This window comes from Myxine glutinosa, chromosome 3, assembly GCF_964187855.1.
Source record: "Myxine glutinosa chromosome 3, kmMyxGlut1.1, whole genome shotgun sequence".
NCBI lineage: Eukaryota > Metazoa > Chordata > Myxini > Myxiniformes > Myxinidae > Myxine > Myxine glutinosa.
In genome coordinates, this window is record NC_136263.1 from 193,969,641 (window position 1) to 193,973,828 (window position 4,188).

At 49.7% G+C, this 4,188-nt stretch overlaps 1 long non-coding RNA gene across 1 annotated transcript; it reads right to left on the reverse strand.

The window, feature by feature from the left end:
* LOC144891176 (uncharacterized) lies at positions 1–251 on the reverse strand. Its single transcript, XR_013622766.1, has 2 exons — positions 153–251; positions 1–45 (listed from the first exon to the last, which is right to left on the reverse strand). It is a non-coding gene; the product is annotated as an uncharacterized LOC144891176 (long non-coding RNA).
* Between the last annotated feature and the right edge of the window lie 3,937 nt (positions 252–4,188).

A 4,188-nucleotide genomic window follows, 5' to 3' on the forward strand; every position in this document is an offset into this window, starting at 1 on the left:
TCGTCCCATAGATAGGTTTAATTTCAATTAGATCGTAACATCATCCTGTAAAATACACCATGCAACATATATGTCAGGATCAAGGCATCATATGAGAAAGATTGGATATATCAGTCAATGCAAGCAAGCCTAGAATATAAGTGGGTACGTACCATTCAATTCTACATGTCATTGTATAAAGTCGCAGGAGTGGCCTCGAGTCGCGGACGTCCCGAGGTCTTATAGACACCGCCCAGTGGTTTAAGTGAGCGTCACACCTGGGTTCAACTTACATTTTCACCACAAACACTACTGGGAATTTCAAGAAAGAAGATCAAGGTTTTGGATGGGGGAAGATAAGAGATGGTGGTGAACAGCGGTTTTAAAGACCTGGAGGGAGGAGTGGGATTGAAGGGAGTGGGGGAGTTTGTTCCAGAGGTGGGAGAAAAGAGGAATGAAAGAGTGAAGGTGAGCAGAGAGTCTTGATTTTGGCAGTTTAACCATAAGAGGGTTGCTGGCAGATCTTGTGCGACCTGTAGGAATATTTGGGGGACAGAGCATAGAGACAGCTGGGGGAGCTAGGCGGAGAGGAGTCGGGAGAAGACAGAAAGACCACCAACCTGCCTGTGGTGAGTGAGTAAAAGGCCCTCGGAGTTAGCTTCATCGCAGGAGATTCCAATGATTCTGAAAGCTTTGGTTTCAACAGCGTGAGGCAGGAGCACCAGCCCAGAGGGGAGAACAGTATTCCATTGAGCTGCGGATGAAAGCTTTGTATGTGGTGAGGAGCTCAGGTGTACCAAGGAAGGACTTCGCACGACGGAGGATGCCCAGTCGGCGACTGGCTTTGGAGGCCAGCTTGGAAATGTGGTTTTCCCAGGAAAGATCATGGCAGATAGTGAGACCCAAAAGCTTGAGTGACAGAATTCTTGGAGAGGATTATTCAGAAAGTAGATGGGAGGGTTGTCCAGTCGGTCTTTTTGGAGAGACATAGTAAGAGTGTGAGATTTGTCAGGATTGAAAGACATGTTCCACTAGTTTGACCAGTCTGTGATTTTGTCCAGGTCTGCAAAGAGTGAGGAGGCTGCAGTCTGCCGATCTGAGGGATGAGGTGTGGAGTGACAGAGAGTAGAGTCATAGCAAAGAGATAGGATTTTCCAGAGAGTCGGAGAGATCATGGATGAAGACCAGAAAAAGCACAGGCCCAGAACACTGCCTTGGGGAACTCGTGCCTTTTTTTTTTTTTTGTCTACAACACCGAGGCTCGTGTAAGAGCTAACATTAATCACAAAAAATAAAAAACGGACACATAAAAACATATGATAAAGGGAGCGGGAGACAACATGGGGAGAGAGAAGGAAGCACACAAGTACAACAGTGGAGAACAGGGACATCGGGAGATCTGTGGGAGGGAGAGGGATTGGGGGGAGGAGGCGTGGGAGAAGTAAAAAAACACATGGACACTGCTAGGACTTCCAGGACAGAAGTCGGTATTTCAAAAAAGTGGATCTGGGGTGAATTAACAGGGGTAGAAAAGATCAAGGTTTTGGATGGGGGAAGATAAGAGATGGTGGTGAACAGCTGCTTTAAAGACCTCGAGGGATGAGTGGGATTGAAGAGAGTGAGGCTGCATTTGGAAGAAGACGATCCATTGCGATGGCATCACAGTCTCATGCAGGTACGAGGAAGTTTGCAGTTTGAGGAAATGATCGGTGATCATGTTCAGGAATTAAACTCGCACCAATTTCTACAAGATCATCGCTATGAAATAAAATTGGGTCACAATTGATCGTCACAGTCCCAACACCATTACTGTTCACCTTGCTTCTCACTTTGCTCTATTCGAAAAAATTGCCTGTACGCTCAGACTGCTATCTTTGCATCACCAACAGGTGTATACTTTAACAGGAGAGTGATCATGGGGTTATGACTGGGGATCACAATCCAAAGGTGCAGCAATCGGTACAATCCGAATAACCCTCGGCGTATTACAAAAGGTCGAAACTGTACTCACACATCGCATCAAGTTCAAACAACCTGAGCCTCGTGTTGGCTTAACGGACAAGGTGGCTGGCTTGAGATGTTAGGGTCTTGAGTTCGATGCACCTGTCCTTCCGTTGAATTAACACCAGGTGGATTGACTCAGCCTGTGCGTGAATCCCAGCTTACTGGTAATAGATAGGCATCCCGTCAGTGGCAGCTGCACCCCCAGAAAATGATGCAACCAGCAGGAACAGGCTCTACACGAAACACCTTTAAAAAAAAAGTCCATTTTAGCATAAAAACCGAAGGTATCACCTTCAAAAGCAAGGATTTCCAAGTAAGCATGGACGATGTGGAAGGAATAGGCCCATGGCCCACTGGTGGGCCACAGCACGCCTTCCAGGTGGGCCACAGAGACTGCCCAATATTTGCCCAAATAATATAATCTTTTCACGCACAAGGCCTAAAATAAGAGTTCAATTCTGTGTGTGTTGGTGGTGGCCAGTTGTAGCCACCCACTATTCCTGCATATTTTTTTAGTCTTGTTTTTTTATATTTTTCCTTTTCTTTTTTTTCCAGAAACCCTTCTGAAATGACAAAACGAGGATATGATGAGCAATACATAAAGTTTGGATTCACATCCTTGCATGATCGTGGAGAAATAAAGGGATAATGCGTCCTGTGCCAGAAAGTTCTCGGAAATCAATCTTTGCGGCCATCGAAGTTGAAGCTCCATTTGGAGAAGATTCATCCACATCATCAACATCCACAACTTCTTCAAGCGAATGGAAGAGAACGTGAAGCGCAGCGCTTGGATCAAAGTGGAACATTATTTCAGCAAAACAAGCGTCTTACGGAGGCTTCTTATGCCGTCAGCCTCCTCATTGCACAACAAAGTCGGAGAGACTCTGATCAAGCCATGTGCTCTGAAGATGGCTAGGATTCTGCTTGGAGAAGAAGCTGAAAAAAAGTTCAACAAAACCTCTCTGTCAAATAATACGGTTCAAAGGAGGATTGCTGACTTGTCTGACGACATAAAAGAACAGGTGATTGCTGAAATCAAAGACGCTGCATTTGGATTGTTCTCAATTCAGCTGGATGAATCCACAGATGTTTCATCCTGTTCCCAGCTTCTTGCCTTTTTTTTTTTTTTTTATACTGAATCGAGGCTCGTGAAAGAGCTGACAACCGCGAGGGAAAGACAGCACAGGGGGACCGCGAGGGAAAGACAGCACAGGGGGACCGCGAGGGAAAGACAGCACAGGGGGACCGCGAGGGAAAGACAGCACAGGGGGACCGCGAGGGAAAGACAGCACAGGGGGACCGCGAGGGAAAGACAGCACAGGGGGACCGTGAGGGAAAGACAGCACAGGGGGACCGCGAGGGAAAGACAGCACAGGGGGACCGCGAGGGAAAGACAGCACAGGGGGACCGCGAGGGAAAGACAGCACAGGGGGACCGCGAGGGAAAGACAGCACAGGGGGACCGTGAGGGAAAGACAGCACAGGGGGACCGCGAGGGAAGGACAGCACAGGGGGACCGTGAGGGAAAGACAGCACAGGGGGACCGCGAGGGAAAGACAGTACAGGGGGACCGCGAGAGAAAGACAGCACATGGGGACCGTGAGGGAAAGACAGCACAGGGGGACCACGAGGCAAAGACAGTACAGTGGGACCGTGAGGGAAAGACAGCACAGGGGGACCGCGAGGGAAAGACAGCACAGGGGGACCGTGAGGGAAAGACAGTACAGGGGGACCGCGAGGGAAAGACAGCACAGGGGGACCGCGAGGGAAAGACAGCACAGGGGTCCGTGAGGGAAAGACAGCACAGGGGGACCGTGAGGGAAAGACAGTACAGGGGGACCACGAGGGAAAGACAGCACAGGGGGACCGCGAGGGAAAGACAGCACAGGGGGACCGTGAGGGAAAGACAGCACAGGGGGACCGTGAGGGAAAGACAGCACAGGGGGACCGTGAGGGAAAGACAGCACAGGGGGACCGCGAGGGAAAGACAGCACAGGGGGACCGCGAGGGAAAGACAGCACAGGGGGACCGCAAGGGAAAGACAGCACAGGGGGACCACGAGGGAAAGACAGTACAGGGGGACCGCGAGGGAAAGACAGTACAGGGGGACCGCGAGGGAAAGACAGTCAATGTGAAGGGTGATTCCATCAAGGAAGAATTCTTATTCTGCTGTTCTCTCGAAAGAAATACCAGAGCTGTGGATGTG